This window comes from Panthera tigris, chromosome D2, assembly GCF_018350195.1.
Source record: "Panthera tigris isolate Pti1 chromosome D2, P.tigris_Pti1_mat1.1, whole genome shotgun sequence".
NCBI lineage: Eukaryota > Metazoa > Chordata > Mammalia > Carnivora > Felidae > Panthera > Panthera tigris.
In genome coordinates this window covers 42,216,984-42,238,645 of record NC_056670.1, presented here as the reverse complement: position 1 = coordinate 42,238,645, position 21,662 = coordinate 42,216,984, and the positions used below count along the sequence as shown (strand labels likewise).

General features: G+C 39.4%; 1 protein-coding gene across 3 annotated transcripts in view; it reads right to left on the bottom strand.

The window, feature by feature from the left end:
* Positions 1 to 18,068, bottom strand: part of CCSER2 (coiled-coil serine rich protein 2) — a 189,099-nt gene extending 171,031 nt beyond the window's left edge. Inside the window, exon 1 of one of the 3 annotated variants that reach the window (XM_042960155.1) lies at positions 17,886 to 18,068. The gene's annotated coding sequence lies outside the window, so the exon portion shown is untranslated. The remainder of the gene's footprint in view (positions 1 to 17,885) is intronic. The other 2 variants (XM_042960154.1, XM_042960153.1) reach the window with 2 other exon arrangements.
* Positions 18,069 to 21,662: the final 3,594 nt, after the last annotated feature.

The window sequence follows — 21,662 nt, the reverse complement described above, 5'->3', positions numbered from 1 at the left end:
AATGAAAAAAAAATTGGAATACAAATGGAAGATTATTTATCAATGTTAAGTTTAGTGAAGTCCATAATCGTACAGTGGTTAGTTTTTTCTTTTTTAAGCCCTATTCTTAGGAAATACATGTGGATGTACTCAGGGGAAAGTGTCATGACATATGCAACTTATTCTCAAATGCTTGGTGTATGCAGTGTGTGTGTGTGTGTACAAGAGACCATATATATGTACACAGAGGTATATGTACATATGTATATATGCAAGAGAAGAAATAATAAATAGCACAAAATTTTGATAATAGGTGAATCTGGATAAAGATTATTTGGATATTCTTTGTACTATTCCCATTCTTGCAAACTTCCTGTGAGTATGAAAGTATTTCCAAATTTTAAAAATGTAAGCAGTCAATACTATACTTACCTCATTCATGCTAAAGAATTCTAGTTCTTTTTAACCTATTTTATATGTATTTCCCCCCAAACCAGCCATCTAGACTTTTCCATTACCAAGAATAGTGTCCCCATCAGGGAGACAAGAAGCATACACGACAGCTCCACAAGGAGAGAGCATGACAAGAAGTGAGGGCTATAACAACAGTGAGGGCTATAACAACAGGCTTACTGCAATTTGCCATCTCCCATGACCTACAATGTCTATATCTCTCTGGAATGTACTAGTTCCTATGACCTGATCTGTATCAGGCTGCTAGATGACAACTCTTTAGTTTTGTATTTCTATTCTCATGTAATATATAGCAATAAAGCTCACCATAGAATCAGCATGTTCATGTGACACCTGCCTTGGTTAAGTGCTCCTCCTGTATGCTCCCATACATCTCTGGGTATAGCAATTATCACATCCTTTTTAAGACCATATCCACAAGTATTCCACTTTAGTGTGCAGAAAAAACACTCAATGAAAGCTACTAAGTGAAGAAATGAAAGTTACTGAAAAATCTAAATATGTATAACTGCAGTTTTACTAGAAGGTATTTTCTTTCTTTGCCTTGGACACACCAGCATGTAGAAAGAGTCTTACTCTAATTCCACAGCAAAGGAGACATAATATCTGGGTATTGCTGATAAAAAACTGAAAATGCCTACTCCTGAAACCAATACTACACTGTATGTTAACTAACTTGAACTAAAAAAAAATAAATTTATAAAAGAAATAAAAATAAAAAAATAAAATTGGCATCACACTTAAAAAAAAAAAAGAACTGAAAATGCCAATAACAGTACGCACAATCCCCAAATCTTGTCTACTTCAAATAACACAATTATAATTTCATAAAATATGATTAACAAAAGGAAAAAAGTATTGTAGGCTGAGGCCTAAGTATCAACCACACCTTAAAATCAAAGTACATTTATATTTTAGCTATACTCGCTACTGGTCAATCAATGCAGGAACACTTCACTGACAACAAAATACACGTCATAATATTCTAGACAGAACTTTGTTCTCTATTATCATAATCTTTAAGTAAAATTATGTAACGTAAGAATATTCAACTTAATAAACAAATTGAAAACTAATCATTTTACTGTAAAAGGCAGTTTTTCAAATGCTACAATTAAACTTGCCAAAGAATATATGATTAAATGATAATATACATAAAGTGTTCCAAAAACAAAATCATAAAGCAGATATGCATCTTTTAGCAAAATGACTGTATGTTAACATTTCTCTTTTTTTTTTTTCAGTTTATTTTTTTGAGAGACACAGAAAGAGAGAACCAGCAGAGGAGGGGCAGAGAGACAGAGGGACAGAGGATCCGAATCAGGTTCCATGTTGACAGCAGAGAGCCCAATGTGGGGCTCAAACTCACAAACTGTGAGATCATGACCTGAGCTGAAATTGGACGCTTAACCCACTGAGCCACCCAGGCACCCGGACTGTATGTTAACATTTCAAAATGTCCCAATTATCAAATGCTAAAATACCATTATGAACTCAGCTTGTGAGCTCAAGCCCCGTGTCAGGCTCTGCACTGATAGCTCCTTTCTCTCTGCCCCTCCCTTGCTTGTGCTCCCTCTCAAAAATAAACATAAAAAAAAAATACTTCTGAGCTTGTAAAATCAACAAAACTTAGGTGAGTCCTGGAGGGCTTGATCTTTTAGCACTTAGAGAAGAACTCAGAGATTCAAATCCAAATACAATTTAAACTGTCAGTTTGGGGGGGTGGGAGGGAGGGGAGGGTGGGTAATGGGTATTGAGGAGGGCACCTTTTGGGATGAGCATTGGGTGTTATATGAAAACCAATTTGACAATAAACTTCATATATTGGAAAAATAAAAAATAAAAGAAAAATAAAACTGTCAGTTTGTCTTTCCAGTCCCTTAGGAATTAGCTCTTCCTCTGTTTCAAGCCTGGTACCGTTTAGGTCTATTTGTGGTTGTGTCATGTCTCTCCTGCACTCATGAGAGCTTCCTGATATTTGGCACATTATGCCTATGTGCTGCCCAAAGTCACTGCTCTGGACTCATCTAGAGATGCCCAAATGCTCCAGTCCAATGTAAAGAATGGTAGGCAGCCCAGCTCAGCCATTAGACCCTTGGCAATGGTGAATATGTGCCTCTAACCATCCTCTTCTGCCCTCTCCCATTAACGAATGAGAGAATACAATATATCCTACTCAGCTGAGTACTCTGTCTACATCCTTGCTATTTTCCTAGTTCCCTTTAGATTTTCCCAACTCATAGAATATAATGCACATCAATTTTTGATAATTCTCAAATCCATCCTGTCTTCTCCAACACCACATTTCTTAATCTAGATTCTTACCATCGCTAGCCAGTATTCTACTAACATAAGTTTCCTTAATTCCCTACCTTCAGCTTTTTCCCTTTAATGCATCCTTTATACTTTTCCCAGACTTAATATTCAAAATTATAAATCTGATTATGTCACTCTTCAGTTTAAAATCCTTCAAGGGCACCTGCCTGCCTCAGTCAAAGGAGAATGTGACTCCTGATCTTGGAGAGTCATGGGTTCAAGCCCCATGTTGGGTACAGAGTTTACTTAAATAAACTTAAAAAAATTTAAAAAAATAAAATCTTTCAATGGCTCTCCAAAGAACAAATGCCATAAAACAGTACTAACAACAGTGGCTGGTACCTACTGAGAACTTGTGTACCAGGTATTTATTTGCATTACCTCATTTAAATCCTACAACAATCCTAAATTAGATATCTTTTATTCTTTTTCTAATGTTTATTTGTTTATTTTTTAAGAAAGACAGAGCATGGGTGGGAGGGGCAGAGAGAGAGGAAGACACAGACTCTGAAGCAGGCTCCAGGCTCCGAGCTGTCAGCACAAAGCCTGACGTGGGGCTCGAACTCACAAACTGGGAGATCATGACCTGAGCCAAAGTTGGACACTCAACCGACTGAGCCACCGAGGTGCCCCAGATATCTTTATTATTCTCATTCTGCATATTTAAGGAGATTGAAACTTGGAGAGGGGCACCTGGGTGGCTCAGCTGGTGAAGCATCTGACTCTTGATTTCGGCTCCAGTAATCATCACGGTCTTGGGATTGAACCTTGTGTTGGACTCCACGACCAGCATTAAAAAACAAACAACAACAAAAACCAACTTGGAGAAATCACATAATCTGTCCATAGATACACAGATAGTAAGCAAGTGTTTCTTTGCAGCTGCTCTCTCCTACCACTACCCAACAAACCCTGCCTTCCACTCACACCAAACCACCCAAGGATCCATTCCCATACTATGATCTTTCAGGACTCCTTACCAGAGTACACACTACTCCCTCAGCTCAAAATACCACTCTGGTCTACTATGGGGACTCTCTATGAAGCCTTTTTCCTTTTCTCCTCCAGAGAGGAACTCCTAGGCAGAACATTATAAGCCAAAATGATACACACCCCATGTTCAACTTCAAAATGCTACAATACAGAATGCTCAAATACATTTTCCAAGGTAATTTCCAAGTGAGAATCTAGTATCAGCCTGATAAACCTTAAATTTATGGAAAATTAACAGAAATCAACAATACAGCAACAGCAAAAGCCAAAAAAATGTACACAATAATCTTGCAAAATATTCACAATATGTACATATTCAATTATTCTGAAATATATGCTAACTAATTCAGTATATAAGCCACTCAAGTTTTAAAGTAATTTCTTCTGTTAATTTGACTTTTTAAAATGTTACAAGAAAGACAAATTCTATCTAAAATCAAAAAAAGAAAACCAAGAAAAAATCAAAAAACTGAAGAGCTCTTCTTTGACTATACCTGAATTCAGAAAATAATGCTTCAATACGAGAGGACTTGTGCTTATGAAACATATTAGATGATACAGAGGTGGTGACCATGGTACCACCTCTGTAGCATCAGCACATTAGGCCAGTATCTGCCAGAACATGCAATAATGCTATCAGGAGTCTGACCTGATTATGAACTGATGGTTAAAAACATCTCTTCAAAGTACTATTCAAATCTATTAGCTTACAATTCCCCACACTAAAGCTCTCAGTTTTGTCTACTCATAGTCTGAAGCTCCTTCTGTAGTTATCTGCTCTTTAACTGGCATTTGGACACAAAGCACCTAGTGTTACTTTCAAATTTATAATCTCTTCTAGTTCATTAAGAAAATATCCTAAAAGATCATTTCTGGCACTTATCCCAGCAGCAAGACCTCTGCTTCCCTCTATCTTTTCTTGCTTTCCCTTTTGTCTTTAGAAATAACATTCTTAATCCTTAAGAAAATTTATTTTACAAAGCATAAATTATATCTTAACAATATCATCTTATAGAAATACTTAGGAAATTGACCTTTAATGGATACACAAAGATTAGTCCATGGTTCAGGTGCTATTCTAGAGTGGCAGACCTAAAACTATTTTGCCATTGGCATTCCTACAGGATACAACCAACATGAATTTCCTATACAATATTCAGGATTGAGCAGAAGACTTACTTTAAAGGGGCTTTTACAGTGGTTACCAAGGATATCAGAACCTGGCCCAAGGAAACAGTAAAGGGAATGGAGAGGGAAAAGCTCCAACAGCAGGACTTGCCAGCTAATGGAAAATAAGGGATGGGAGAACAAAAGTCAGGATGATTCGCAGGTTTATAATATGAGTAACTGAGTGACTGACAGCATCATTAACCAAGATAGGAAAATGAGGTGAACACAAGGTTCTGGAGAAAAACATGTACTTAATTTTTGATGTTGTAACTTTCAGGTTTTCTGCTAGACAATCAGGTGGACATTTTCAGTAGCAAACCTAAGGACTGGAGTGTTCAAGAGAAAAACAGGGCTGGGGAAATGAACACAAAAGAGATAATGAAAAATGACATGTGTTCCAAGAAAGCACAACAGAATAAAGAAAAAAGAGGTCAGATTGAAAACCCTGGGAAATGAACATTTAGGGATAGGAGTCAGTAAAGACAGCTGAGAAAGAATAGGTTAAGAAAAACAGAAAATAGTGGTGTCATGAAGGCAAACGATGAGAGGGTGTTATAAATATGGGCATGATCATCAAAAAGGTTCACACTAGACTTAACAAGTGGGAACTACATCCAAGAACAGATACAATTTCAGTAAGTAGAGGAACCAAGAGTAAAAACACTGTTTTTACAGTGGTGGAATGGCTCAAACAAGCAAGGCAAAAAAGGAAAAGTATGAACTGTGTTTGGAACAGAATGTAGAGAGTTTTGCTATAGTGAACAGTTCATGTAGCACAAGAGAAGAAAGGAAGTCTGGTCCAAACGCTTGGCATTCCAGATTGCATTCTATTTTGGATTTTATTCCATGAACAGGAAAAAGAAAGACTTGTACTTTTTTTCTTCTTTCAAAGACAACGAATCGAATCTGCTGGCAGTATTCATGATGAACTGGAATGACAAGAGAGTTAAGGCAAGACAGCTACTAAATAAAGAGTCTAAAATTATCTAGGGCCTGAAAGAGGTTAGTAGTAGCCAAAGTAAGAATTAAGGAGTACATGAAAGACAGAACTCCCAAGGTGTCCTAGATATTCCACTATTACTATACTCATCATATATCACAATAATTCATGGACTGAGACCTTATCTTATTCAGCCTCTCATCACTAGTACTAACAAATCAGGTACATGGGAAGTGACCAAAAAAATGTTTGTTGAATTATAATAAAACTCAGTAATGATAAGATACAAAAGTGAGACTTAAGGATACTATAGAGAAACCAAAGATGGTGCTACAGAAAACACTAACATAGAAGTCAAAATCTGGCTAGAGAATGAGTTTAAGATACATTTAGGGTAGGGGCACCTGGATGGTTCAGTTAGTTAAGCATCCACCTCTTGATTTCAGCTCAGGTCATGATCTCAGTTTATGGGTTCGCCCCTCATTGGGCTCTGCACTGATTGTGCGGAGCCTGCTTGGGATTGGGTCTCTCCTTCTCTCTGCCCCTCCTCTACTTGTTCTCTCTCTCTCTCTCTCAAAATAAATAAATAAATATTAAAATTTTTAGTTAAAATTTTTTTTAAAAAGTAGGTAAATGGTTTAAAAAGCATATGCCTGTGTGGCTGAGTTAGTTAAGTGCCCAACTTTGCCTCAGGTCATGATCTCACAGTTTGTGGGTTCAAGCCCCACATTGGGCTCTGTGCTAGCAGTGCGGACCCTGCTTTGGAGTCTCTCTCTCTCCCCCTCTCTCTGCCCCTCCCCCACTTGTGCACGCACATGCCCTCTCTCTCAAAAATACATAAATAAACTTAAAAAAAAGGTGGGTCAATGTTGAATAATCGTTTGCTTTACTCAAACATTTATTCAACAAAAATTTCTTGAGTGACTATAAGTTTAATGGTGAGGCAAGGGAGACCAGCCATGAAAGCAAATAGAGGAAAATACAGCAAATACTAAAACAAAATAACTGCAAAATGTTGCAGGAACACAGGTAACAGAGAATATAATGAAGGTGGGTTAGAAGAGACATGATGAAAATATGCCTAGAAGTTTTCCTAGAAGAGGAGACTTTTATTTGGGTTTCTAAAAAGATGAAGTGATTTAACAAGGTAGCTAAGTAGTTACATGGCATTCGGGGGGGGGGGGGGGGGAGAGGAATATTATGTGCAAAAGCACAGAGATGTCAAAGAGTTTCTCATATTCATGGAACCATGATAAAAGATGAAGACCACAACACATGGAGGACTTTCTTCTGTACACTGACAGCAAATTTGACCATTATCCTGTGGTAAGAAACATCAAATGTGCATTAGAACCTAGCAAGGAGCACTCCAAATCCCCTAAAGCAGAATGCAGGTACAGGCTGGAGGTGGGCAAGAAGCAAAAGAAGAAGAAGAAAAAAAAAAAAAAAAAGGTGTCTAACTTCCATAGACAACAGAAAGCCACAGAAGACTTTTAAAGCAACAATAAAACATGATCAGATCTGTGTTTCAGAAACTCAAGTCAGAAGTATGGATAAGCGGCTAATGGAAGAAAATCTGGAGGAAGACCAATGAAGAAGATTTAAAAGCAACTGCAGTAATGCTTCAGCACTAAATATTGACAACTACTTACTCAAACATAAATGAACCACAAAAAGAGGCACATAAAATAATGTAACTGTAATATGGGCTTCCAACCTAAGTTTCTAAACTCATCTCAAACATCAACTCAATAATCAGAAGCAATTACAGTAAAAGTGCAGTCAGGTACATTAGAAAAAAAGGAAAAAGAATGGCCATCAAATTTTTCCCTTAAAAGTACTTAAGAAATTTTTTTTAATTAATTTTTTCCCTTTTTTAAAAAGGTATTTCACAGTAAAACTACTATAACAGAGATTACCAAACCAAAATTTAGAACAACAGGGCAAGCACTGTGCAAAACTGCTGAAGACAATAAACAGGAAGAAGTTACCAAACAAAAAAAGGTTAGCAAAAAAAATAATAAAAAATAAAAAAAGACCATTTAACCCATTTCCTAATAATCCATTAAAAATTTTGTTACTCACATATAAAAACTATAGTTTTGAACTGATAAAAAATTCAACAAATTGGAGGTATGGGGATGTTCTTTAACACCTCTCCCCACTAGCCACTGTCTTAATTTGAAAGAAATAGGTTAATACATAAGGACATATATATGATAATGATAGACTCTGGGTTCACAGATTAGGATTGAATTAATTTCATTTATTTTTCAAAGAAATCGCTCCTTTAATTCTTCTCTATTAGGTCATTCCATAAGCTATAAATATTTTTGTATTTATACAAATATACTAGAAAAGCACTCATCTTTTAAGGAAATAACAATTCCTTGACTCCACATCCCCTCTAGTTATCACCCTGTTTTTTCCTCATCTTCAATTTACAGCAAACTCCTTGAAACCAACTCCCTTCCTACAGTTCTCTCTTAAAACTCACTCCAATAAAGTTTTCATGACCACCAAGAACTTGTTACAGTCACCAATGATTTTCATATTGCTAAATCTAACAGTCACATCCTTGTCCTGGATCTAATAAAATCTGCCATAGCTGTTCACTTACTCCCTCCTTAAAACATTTACTTGGCTTCAGGAATACCATTCACTCTTAATTCCCCTCCTTCCTCATGGAATGCTTCTTAGTTTCCTTTGCTAGCTCTGGCTGTCCTTCTCTCTCTCTCTCTTTCCCTGTCAACATTACAGGACCCTAAAGCAAAATCTTTGGGCTTCTTCTACAGCCACACTCTCTCCCTAGATTATCTTAATCAGTTCTCAGGGTATTAAATACTATCTCCATGTCCATGACTTAAAATTTCTATCTCCAGGGGCTCCTGGGTGGCTCAGTCCGTTAAGAGTCCGACTCTTGATTTTGGCTCAGGTCATGGTCTCGTGGTTCACAGGTTCAAGCCCCACATCGGGCTCTGCATTGACAGTGTGGGGCCTGCTTGGGATTCTCTTTCTCCCTCTCTCTCTGCCCCTCTCTGCCTCCCACCCTCCTTCCCTCCCTCACTCCCTCCCTCCCTCTCTAAATAAATAAATAAATAAATAAATAAATAAATAAATAAATACTTTTTATCTCCAGCCCAGACCTCTGCCCTGAACTGCAGACTCATGTATACCTTGTACCTTGTCTGGACAGTATCTCCACTTGGATTGCTAACTTAACATAACCAAAATTAAACTATTTCCCATCTGCTTCTCCTGAAGTCTTCACCAACTTGGCAAATGGCAGCTCCATTTTTTCCAGTTAGTCAGGAAAAAAACAATGAACAGACACATCCAATTCACCATCAAATTCTGTTGGCTTTGATTTCAAAATGTATACAGACTGTAAGCACTTCTCTCAATTCCTGCCTAAAATCGCTATCATCTCCCACTCTGGATTGCTGCTGGAGCCTGCTGAATGATCTCATTATACCCACCTTCAGACATTCTCTACATAACTGTTGAGAGGTCTATTTAAAACAAGTCAAAACTCTTTAAATGCTTCCCACCTTCAGAGTAAAAGCCAAAGTCCTACTGGCCTACAAGGCCATATATCATCTATCATGCACACCTCTCCCAGCACCCTCTATGGCCCCCCACCTCATCTTTCACCAATCATCCCCCCCAATGCCTCCGCTGATCTACTTGCCACTCCTCAAACAAGACAAGCATGCTTCAGACACGAGACATCTGCACTTGCTTCGTCTTCCTCAACTACTCTCTCCCCTAATAGCTGCACAGATTAGATCATCACAATCTCACTTCTTCCATGTTTCTGCTCAAATACCATTCATCACTGCAGCCTTCTCTAACCATCTTACAGAAAATAGCAGCATCCTGGGGCGCCTTGATGGCTCAGTCGGTTAAGCCTCCCACTCTTGATTTCAGCTTAGGTCATGATCTCAGTTTGTGGGATCGAGCCCCATGTCAGGCTCTGTGCTAACAGTATGGAGCTTGCTTGGGATTCTCTCTCCCCATCTCCCCCGCTCACCTCCCCCTCAAATAAATAAACATTAAAAAAAATTTTTAATTAAAAAAAAAAAGCAGCATCCTCCTTACATGGTCTCTCTGCCTTATTCTGCTTTGCTTTTCTCCACAGTAGTATAATAGCTGACATATTACATATACACTTGTTTATTTTCTGTATCTTGTCATTAGAATGAAAGTTGCACAAGGGCAGAAAAGGCATTTTCTTCACTGCACTATTATTACCAAGTGCTCAGTGGGTATTTCTTGAATGGATGGATGGCATGAATCAGGAAAATCTAGACTGGTCTCAAAGATTGGGTTGAGCAAATTTACAGTGTGGAACTTCTCAAGTCTTGGAAAAATGTTGACTGCAAAAGTGACTATGAAATGAAGAAAATAAACCCTAGAAAAAAATTTAAAATAAGAATAAAAGGAAGAATAAGGAAAAAAAAATGGCCATCTCTGCCTCCCCACTCTCTGTAAAGAAATATTACCAGGCTATGTTTCCTATAACCTGGCCTATCAACTCAGATCAAAGTATCACCAGACCCATCCTACACTTAAACAGCTGTTACGAATAGTTCCTGCTTTTCTAAACTATGGTTGTCAGAGAAAAGTGTAACTGCCAACCATAACACTGTCTGCCAAGACATAATGGTCAGTGAAAGCTCTCAAATTTCCCCAAAGCACTCAGGCTGCAACCAAATATCATTAATATGATGACAACAACAATTCAAAGTACCTTCTGGTGTCTGCCTATCTTAGTTGTCCCTAGTGTATTCACTAGGGGGTCAGTCATCAAAGACTGTGTTATCTTGATATGGTGGGGAGAAGGGTATGGGGGAGGAAGGAAGGGGGGAAGGGAGAGAAGGAAACAGAGAGAAAAGGAGGAGAGGGAGAGAGAGAGAGGGAATGAATGAGAATTAATTCAAAGAAACATGACCTACATTTATTTTTTGTATTTTACAGAGATGTAGATTGCCAGGGAATAAAAAGCATCTACTAAGCTACAAAGGTATCACCATTACAGAAGGACCAAAACCCTGAGACATCCAGCATTCCTTAGCTAAAGAGCTGTCTTGCATTTCCCATCCCCACACACAGAACTGAAGATATAGGGCAGGAGGCCATGCCAAATTGGACAGTTGGGAACAGTGATTGTGGAGAGGAGGACAGTAACAACTAAAGTAAGGCAGGGAAGAGAAAAGTAATTAGCCATTTTTTTTCTCTTTTCCCCTTCCCATCGTACTTACCAAGTATAAAAACCAGCCAGATGAAAACTGGGAAGAAAAAGGCAGCAAGTTAAGAATAAGGATGCTTTGAAGCAAATAATAGCAGAAGAAATCAAGTACAAATTCCTTTCCTAAGCGGCTCTTTGAAAACCAATCATATGAAATGTTAGGAAATGACCAAGGAAATTTAAAACAAGCCCCCACACCTTAGATAACTATAAAACAGTACAAAGAGAACAAAGATTATTAATTATTTGGAATGATGATCCTGGAGCATTTTTAAGATCAACAATCCTCAAAGATGGTCCAACGATCAAACTGATCAACATGGAAAAGTAAACTGGTTAAAACTTCAGCTTTCATGAATCCAGTCTTTAAGAATCCTCTGGCTTCTCTGGGGCGCCTGGGTGGCTCAGTTGGTTGGGCGATCAACTTTGGCTCAGGTCATGATCTCGCAGTGAGTTGAGCCCTGTGTCAGCTCTGTGCTGACAGCTCAGAGCCTGGAGCCTACTTCAGATTCTGTGTCTCCCCCTCTCTCTACCGCTGCTCATGCTCTGTGTCTGTCTGTCTATCAATAACATACAAATGTTAAAAAAAAATTTTTAATAAAAATAAAAATCCTCTGACTTCTCGAGGGGAAAGTAGGCAATGGGTATTGAGCAGGGCACTTGTTAGGATGAGAAAGAAAGAAAGAAAGAAAGAAAGAAAGAAAGAAAGAAAGAAAGAAAGAAAGAAAGAAAGAAAGAAAGAAGAAAAGAAAAGAAAATCCTCTGGCTTCTCAATGGTTTCAAATCTCCAAACAACCAATCAGAAGTCTTGAAAGTCAGAGGAGTAACTCTGGGGGCATGCAAAAAAAGCAATCAACTCAGCAGAGAAGATTTGTCAATCGACTTAAAAGAAAGGAGGGTTCGGATTGGTTGCTCTCAATAGGCTGAGTCATGTCCCAGCATCAGCACCAGTAGCAGGCAGATGTTAAGCTAAAAGAAGCAGGAGACCATAGGATACTCTGAGAAAGTGTGGAAGGAAAAAGTGGGTAGCAAAGTAAAGACAACTTAGCTCTATATAACCGCTGGTCATCAGCGTATCACAGTGGGACACAACAACCAGAATTGTTTGTAGCCTGAAGTGGCACTTTGTATTTACTTTTGTGCTAATACTTCCCTCTCCGTAACACTCCTCCCCCATCTGGCACTGATGGGTCTCCCTGCTCCTCCCTGGCAGTTGTCACTTTCTAGAGCTCCTCTTCCTCCATCCATTCTTTGATGTGGGTGATTTGGTGTTTCCCACCCCCACTTCAGTCTCCTGCCCTCTTCCTGTATTAGTTCATCCTGTATTAGTTCATGCCTTCTACTCAGTCCCTGCCCTTGAAAAGCACACAATCCAGTGGGGGAGGTAGATGTGTCACTAGATTAGATGCAAATACATCACAGTCAATGCCATAAAAGAAATATGACAAAGTGTTTGAAGCACATATTCATCTGTCATTACCCTACTGCATATCTTCCAAATCAACACTCCAGCTTCCTACTCTCTTGTAAATCAGTTACTAAGTCCTGTATCTTTCCATAAAATCCCCTGATCTCCAAATCCACTTTGCAGTTCAGGCTTTATTTCTCATATGACCTATTGCAACCACTTCCTATCAGAAACACAATTCAATATATTTCCACACCACCACATCAGCCAACTCCCTAAAAGACAAACCCTATCATCCCCTTACTTTGAAACATCTAATATCATTCCAATGCCTACGAGATAAAGTTCGAATCCTTAGCACAAAAAATAAGATAATACACTTCTCAAACACACCATTTTAAAAGTAGACAGACTAAGCTCTAGTTCCACTGCTTACTAGCTGTGTTACCTTTGGCAGGTCACTTTACCTCTCTAAGCTTCCTCATTTGCAAAGTGAGGATATGAAGAACCTACCTCTTACAGTTGTTACGGGAATCAAGAAAGCAACTCCAAGCCAAGTACCACAACAGTACCCAGCATTCAACCAATGTTAACTATTACCCTGGGATATCTCATCTACCTAGCATGTCTCACTCCCCAAAGGACGCAGATAACCGAAGTTTTACTCTCATATATTTTACAATGATTAACAAACAGTAAGAGTTAAATCAGAAATGACCTTCTGGTTAACCATGACCTAACAGGAACTTCATTTAACCAAAATACGCTTTCCTCAAAATTTACTATAACTTATTTAGAAACAAGTACCCATTTACAAAAAACAAAACAAAATAAAAAACTAGCTTTGTTTTGTTTCCTATTCAAGTTCAGGAAGAAAAAAAAGCTGCAACTTACCAACAGAAACTCACTTAGAGATTTTTAAGAATGTGATTCTCTATAGTATTAAACCACATAAACTAAATTCAATCTCAACTGCATATATAATTTTCTAAAGATATACACATGTAACAAAACAAACTCAAGAAGCTTAAAAAAATACAAGTGTGCATCAGATGATGGAGTGACATTCATTCTCAGACTTCACAATCAAAAGATGAAATCACGAAAATTTTTTGTAAGTCAGTGATTTTTAATAATTTTCAAAACTGCTGGGATGCCTGGGTGGCTCAGTCGGTTGGGCATACGATTTCGGCTCAGGTCATGATCTTGCAATTTGTGAGTTTGAGCCCCACATCGGACTCTGTGCTGACAGCTCAGAGCCTGGAGCCTGCTTCGGATTCTGTGTCTCCCCCTCTCTCTGCCCCTCCCATGTTCTTGCTCTGTCTCTCTATAATAAATAAATGTTAAAAAAAAATTTTTTTAATAATAATAATTTTAAAAACTGCCAAATTCACAATAACAAAACAGATCAGAAACATTTTAGGAGATTCATATTTATGATGTTAAGTGATAATGAAAATCGGTAAAAAGATTCCAATAAACTTATGGGCAAAGGACAAACAATTCATACACTTGATCTTAGCCAAAAGGCCAAGAAGCGATTCAAACAATTCATACAAAGGAGAAAGTAAAACCAGAAAAATACTGCATTTGCTTTTCTATTGTGAATAGTTATGTTAGGCAGTAGACAGATGTTAGGCAGTAGATAGTCTTACACCTATTTAAAAAAAAAAAAAAAAAACTTTTAAAACAAAAACCTATAAAAGTATGACAAAACTGGTCAACTAAACAGCAAGAGGCAATGTAAATCAATTAAAAAAAAAAAAAAAACCTTTCACGGCACTTGGGTGGCTCAGTCTCTTAAGCATCTGACTTTGGCTCAGGTCATTATCTCAGGGTTTGTGAGTTCGAGCCCCATGTTGGGCTCCATGCTGATAGTGCTTCATGTTGACAGTGTAGGGCCTGCTTGGGATTCTCTCTCTCCCTCTCTCTCTGCCTCTCCCCCATCTTCTCTCTTTCTCTCTCTCTCAAAATAAATAAACTTTTAAAAAGTAAAAATAATAAATAAATAAATCTTTCAGAAATAAATTCGGCAATATTTTCCAAAAGTGACAAAAACTTTCAGACCCTCTGACCTTGTAATTCCCCCTCCTGGGTCTTTAGCCTAAAGGAAAGAAGCAAAACATAACACAGCTATATGATAACTGTTTTACTTGCAAAGCAAGAAATAACTTGGATGTCCAACTATTATAAATAAGTAACTCAATTCACTGCAACATTGTAAAATTTAAATGTGCAAAAATTATAGCAAAAATAAAACATTAAATATGAAAGCAATATTAAACATTACGCTTTGATTATAGTATAAAATCACATATATACGGTGAAAAATAAAAAATAAACGTTTATTTTTTTTATTTCTTTCATCATTAAGTTGTTTGTAAAATAAAAATCCTATTGGAATTGATCAGGCCCACTACAGTAAGTACACATTTCAGAAGCATAAAACCACAAGCATCAATTTTTTTCCCAAAAAACCTATCACATAGACAAGTAATCAGATAGGCTCTTCTCACATACAGACTAGCCACACATGTAATTTTAGCCATGCTATTAGCCATCTGTAACCTTACTATATTAAAATCTCATTTTACCATCAAAACGTAACTGTATGAGGGATCTCCATATGGTGAGCAGAAGCCACTTGTTATGGGGCATCTGGAGAGAGAGCCCCAAGCACTGAGGTTAAAAACTATCCAGCCAAGCAGAGTAGTGAAGGTTAGGTTTCTCCCCTATCCCCAAATGAATTATCATGTTTCTCACCACTCAAGGGCTCTAAGTTTCTAAGAGTGGCAGCTAAGCATTCAAGGAGGGAGAAAATATAAGCCGATTTGTTCTCCTTCTGAAAAATTGGCAGCTTCCTCATTTTCCCCCTAAAGCACCATGAAGGAATGAAAAATACACAAGCGTGAGGTCTGAAGATGTGGGGTCCCAGTGACTCTAAACAACCTAAATAAGACACTTGCCCTTTCAAGCATCAGTTAATGGGTAAAATTTTTTAAGCTAAACCGAATAATTCGTTAATTCTTTCAAGTTCAACATTCTATTAATAGACCTCCTTTACTAATACATGTCTACGCCTCTCAAAACCTTCCACTCAAAATTGCAGAATAATTATTAAGACTTATCATTAGGAAACTGAGAGCAAAGGTAAAATACACAAATAGTCAAAAGGCTTGAATTGTATCCCAGCTCTGTCCCTTTCTACCTGCAAGACCTGGGGCAAATCACTTTGCCTCAAAATAAACTCTTAAAATCAAAGAAGCAGGAATCCTTACTGGCCATGCCTTTTTTAGTCTTGCATTATAAAATGTATTGTTTTTTTGCTGTCATCACTAGGATTTCATTCCCAATCAGCAACAATTTTGACTGTCTTCATGGAAATTTAAAGGTACCTTATGCATTCATCTTTTCCATGTTTTCCGATATTGAAAGAGATCGTTCACAAAGTCTGCCTATCTTAAACTTACATTTAAGATCAAGAGCATTCCTCAAAAATGTAATCAATAAATCGTTTTTGAGTACCTGTGCCACATAACAGTAAATGTTAGCATTGCAGGAACCCAAAGGTCTCATGGAGACAGACATATAAACAAATCATTACTAACTGACAGATGCTAAACGAAGAATGCATGATGTAGTACTGGATCAGTCAAGACAAGGGGGATAAGATTTCTGGACCATTTTCAGAGGTGATGTTTTCGGTAGATCTTGAAGAGCAAATTGTTTACTAAGTAGAGAAGAAGTCTCAATAGAGAGAACAGTGTAAAACCACAAAGGAAGATGTCATCTTCAGAGAACTCTTAAGTAGTGTCTGTATGGAGAGGAGAGCAAAATGGCAGAAATGAAATTAGAAACGTTCACAAGTTATCAGAAATCTCAAAGGACTTTGACTTTTATCAAATACAGATTATGTACAGTCACTGACGGACTTTTACACGGGGAATCAAAGTCCCCTTCTATTTAGCATACAAAGGAGTTGAGTTGGCAACAAACAAAAAAATGCAGGTCTCGATATGGAAATACAGAATAAATGGTTGTTGTTTTAAATGAAGAGTGCCTGCTCTCAGGATGGCTTCTAGCGGTTTCTTACCATGAAGTTTCTTTACACGGAAGTAAAAGAATATGAATTATGGCTAAAAGGTTCTTAAGAAAGTGTGTGTGTTTTGCCTAAAGAGAATACTAAAGAAAATAACCAAATAACACTAAAGAGCTTTAATAAATCTCAAGAGGCAAACCGTAATAATGTCTGAGAAGACTAAGTACAGGCAAAACATTCAAGAATGTTTAAATCTTTATCTTATACTGATTGCAGATAAAACCAAGTTTTGTGCAGGAGGAGGGTATCTTAAATTCCTTTTGGTTAAAGAGCTGTCCCACCAAAATCTTTAGTCTACAAGAGGATTTTTTTTTTTTTTTGTGACTGGCAAAATTAGTTCCATTATATTTTAATTCTCAGGAGAAAAAGAGAAAAGGAATGCTTTTTCAAATGACTATTCTGAAAGGACTGAAGCTCAATTCAGCTCACCAATGAGAGTGAAATATCCACATTTCAATCTGTGACCACGAAGAGTCCCTGCATCAGTAATTGCCACACGGCTAAGGCCTAGTGCTGGAACAGCAAGCCTAATTGGCTGGGTAGCCTACAAAGATGAATTTGCAATTATTGAAATTCAAACTCAAGCTTAGCCACTAACGACTACCTCAAAGGAGTCATTCTTCCTTTTACTTTGATAAAAAAAAAAAATAGGTACATAAAAAAATATACATATATATATATATATATATATATATGTATGTATATGTATGTATGTATAAAAACAGCAGATGTCAAAAGGAGAGAGAAGCAGCATCTGAACCCATGGCAATGGTGTGGTCCATCAAAGTTTGATCTAAGGATGTGTTTTAAGGTGTGTCTTTGTTTTGGCCCAGCAATTAAAAAAACAAACAACAACAACAACAACAACAAAAAACCCCAACAGTCATTCGGGGCACCCGGGTACTTTCCCCCTGTCAACCCTCGCAAGCATCCTGGCTCTGAAATCACTGGGTAACTTGGCCTCGCCCTGATTTCTCCTAAGAGAAAGGCGCACCCCCAGCGCCTGAGGCCCCCTGCGCGCCTGTCACAGCCCGCGGGGTGGGGGGCGTCCGGCCTCTAGCCTCCACGCTCGCCCCTCCTCAGGCGGCTTGCGGGGACCTCGAGACGATGCCGGGAGGGCGGGAGGCCTGAGAGCGTCACAGCCTCACCCTAGGTGCCTGGGCCCGAGACCCGCCGTGCCCCCCGCCCAGGGCTGTCGCAGACGCCCGCCCCGCCCCGACTCCGGTCCCGGCTCCCGCCCGACCCTGACTCTCACCGTGCGGAGGTCACGCTGCCTCCCCGGCCGCGGCCCGGCTGCGGGTCGCCCAGTGACCTACGGGCCCAAGGACCGCAGGTGAGGCGAGGGACCGCCCGTCACATCCCCGCCTGCCGCGCAGCCAAACCTGCAGCAGCCAGCATCGCGTCCGCGGCCTGAGGGAGCGCCTGACTCGAGAGACACCGCGCCCCCTCCCTTGGCCGGCACCCGCCTGGACTCCGCCCTCCAGGGCCCGCGCACCGCGCGCGCGCAGCCCCGCCCCCCGGGACACGCGTGCGCAGGCGCGAGCCTCACGGGGCCAGGCCCCGCCTTCAGATCCGCCCCCGCCGCCCGACTCCGGCCTCAGCCCACCCCTAGCCCCGCCTCCACCCCGCGCCAGAAATCCCCAGGCTCCGCCTTCACTTCGGGACCGCCCCTCTCCACTGACCTTGCTTTTCTGCACCCTGACTCAGGTGTCCGCTAGACTGAACCCGTGATGCCAGCCCTGCAGCTGACCGCTTTAGCCGGGGCCTCGGACTAACATTTGCTGCTTGACCGCGGTCAGACCTGTCAACTCCACTTCCTGACCATGAGAAGTTAGTAGTCTGAGCTTTGGGACTGACATGGGCTCCGCTCCCACCTTTCAGCGGTGTGGACGCTTCCAGCATTTGTGTCCATCTCGATTCCCTGCCCTCCCATGCTCTGGCGCATGCCTGAACCATACACCCAACCTACCACACCAAAACAGGGGATCTTGCTGAGGCTGAGCGGAAGGAAGGGGCAACCCCAAGTGCTGAGATTTGCGGCATCTCCATGGCGCAATCTGGGTTCCTTTTGCCAGGAACCGCCTTAGAATTCCCATCACCCACAGGCCTGTTCCTTTCCTTTCTTTCTCAGCAGCTGGGCCTGCCTTGAATATCCTGGAGGTCTCCGAGGTCTGGCTGAGTGTTAAAGTCCTGCAAGCTGCACATATGTGACAAATAGACTAGCAGCTCACTGAAATCCTTGTGGGCCAACACTTACCAACAGCTCGACTGCAATAAATAACATTTAAGGAGAATTCTAATGTTTATTGATTGCTTTTAAAATATAATATACATAGGGAAAAACTATAAATATATATCCCTTAAGTATCTTAAAGTTCTGTAACTCCTTTCATCTCTACTTTTTCTCATGGTCAGAACTGTCCAACATTTTAATTAGCTCTGGATTTTTTTCCTCCAGACTTAGACATTATCATTAGTTTTATACAGTAAACATTTTTTTATAATTACATGTTTACCATTTTTCTTTCTTATTATTTATTGCATTTCATATTTGCTTGGGGATTATACTCCATTTTCTGGAGTTACATCCTTTAGAAGTTATTTTAGTGAAGTCTGCTAATGGTAAATTCTATTAATTTTTTTAGTATGAAACATTGCATTTTATTCTTGAATTAACATGAAGCTAGGGGTAAAATTTAGTATGAGAATCCCCTTCTCCCTTAAATGTTTGATGTTCTACTGTATTCTAGCTTTTGCTGTTGCTGCTGATAATTTTTGTATTGATTTCTTGTTATTTTGGGTAAAGTATACACTCTGGATGTTTTAAGATAACTTTGATTTTAACATTCTATAGTTATATTATTATGTGGCTTACAATGGATTTCATTTTATCTATATTGTGCAGGGTCGCCTGAGTGGCTCAGTCAGTTAAGCATCCAACTCTTGATTTCAGCTCAGGTCATGATCTCACACTTGGTGAGATCGAGCCTCACATCAGGCCCTGTGCTGACAGTGCAGAGCCTGCTTGAGATTCTCTCTCCCTCTCTCTTCTCTTCCCCACTCGTGCTCTCTCTCTCTCAAAATAAATAAATGAAAGTAAAAAAAAAAAAATTTATTACTTATATTGTGCAGTGTTTAATGTGCTTCCTGAAACTATAAGTGGAAGTCTATCATTTCTGGCGGAAAGGGGGGGAATTTTTAAATTCCATCGTTTCCTTGCTGATTTTGATGTGATTTGATGTTGGGTCTGAGAGTAATTGGATAAGAAAGTAATCCTGAGACGTTTTCAGTGCAAAATGGTGGCTTTATTAAAGCACTGGGACAGGAACCGGGGGCAGAAAAAGCTGCATTACAAAAGTGAAGACTTAATTCTCTAATTTTTTTAATTCTCCAGGTGTTAAAGAGAACAGGCCATCCTCTTTTTTAGTAAGAAGTAAGTTTATACATCAAGTCTTGTCCAAGTAATGAAGTGGGACAAGATGGAAGGACTAGAAAAACATGAGTAACTGACTTCTATGTTTACAAGTTAAAGGCATTGTCTGGTGGCTTGTTTTAATTTCTCCTTCTATGCCAACAATTTTATGGTTAGACAAGTAGGGCCAGAGGGCTGAATAAGAACAGAGTAAGTGGCTCCTGTATCAATAACAAAATTGATAAATGAAATTTCCACATCCAGGGTAACCCAGGGCTCCCTTATCTTGATGTCAAAGGAAGCCAGACCAGGCCCGTCATGCCAGATCCTCTGCTCTGGTTCCTGCACTCTGGCAGGAAAGTGAGTTCCTGTCTTCCTCTCTCTCTCTCTCTCTGGAGATGAGGATAGTCTCTATTCCAATGTCCTTTTTTCTTACAGACAGGACATGGCCCTGGTGAAGAGCATATGTTTGGACATTCTTTGCTTCAATGTCTGATTTAGCCACACCGTACCATGTTCTTTTGTCTGATACTGGCTTTTTCTTTGGCCCCTGGTTAGTCTGGTATTGTGGGGAATCTGTAATAGCAGCAGTCAATGTTTGAGCCTGTACTTTACCCTGCAATTTAACTCTCCAGTCCTTTTCCTACCTAAAGGCCATATCTATTGATAGACTCCAGTAGCTACCTCTAGTAGGCACTGGGTGGGGGGTTGAGGACCTAAAACCATTTTAGTCAGTTTTTAAAGATGTCAGGTGCCAACTGACTTATAAAATGTATGTTTAGTATAGTTGTTCCTTCAGGTGAGATTGGGTCCAGATTTGTATATTTACAGATGGCTTCTCTCAAACAACTTTGAAATAGAGCTGGATTCTCTCGTCAGCTCCTTGAGTAAGTTCATGAATTTTATCAAAGTTTACAGGTTTAGAGAATTTTTTTTCATTCTTTCTATTAAACATGTTATCTTATGGTCTCATCTTTTCCCTTCCCTGTCTATCTTCTTGGTAATTCCATGGTCCGAAAAAAGCAAAGAAGCTCCATTACCAAGAAATAATCCTCCCTGACTCCCAGTGGTGTCCCATGCAGGATATGTCAGAGGTTCCTGGTTTCAAAGAGACCCAAGTGGTCTCTCCAATGAAATAACTATGATCAACACCCTGCCTTGTAGAAAGGGATGCCATCATTCCCCACTTCCCCATTGCATCCTAGGCTACAAATGGGTGCCAGTGAATGGGCCAAAATGCCACGCCGTGCCATGAAGAACTCATGTTTAACTCATGGTAAACACACAAAAAAAGTATTACAAGGGACAATTACCCAATTTTGTAATTTAAGTAGTTAGTAGGGGACATTGAAGAAAAAACAGTAAAGACAGAAATCTACCATAATCTAAGTAACCTTCTAATACATGTAGTTCTTATCACTGACTTCCTTGGAAACGGTCCCCGGTTGAGTAAGGTAACTAACTTCTAGCCAGGGTACTAACTTCCAGCCAAAAGGCACAGGTGGCAGATTGAACCTGAGCAATCAACATGAAAGTGTTCCAATAAGACCATACTCCTTGAAAAGCCCCTGAAATGAAAGTAAAGGAAGAGAAGTACTCACCAAGTTTGCACCGAGGCTC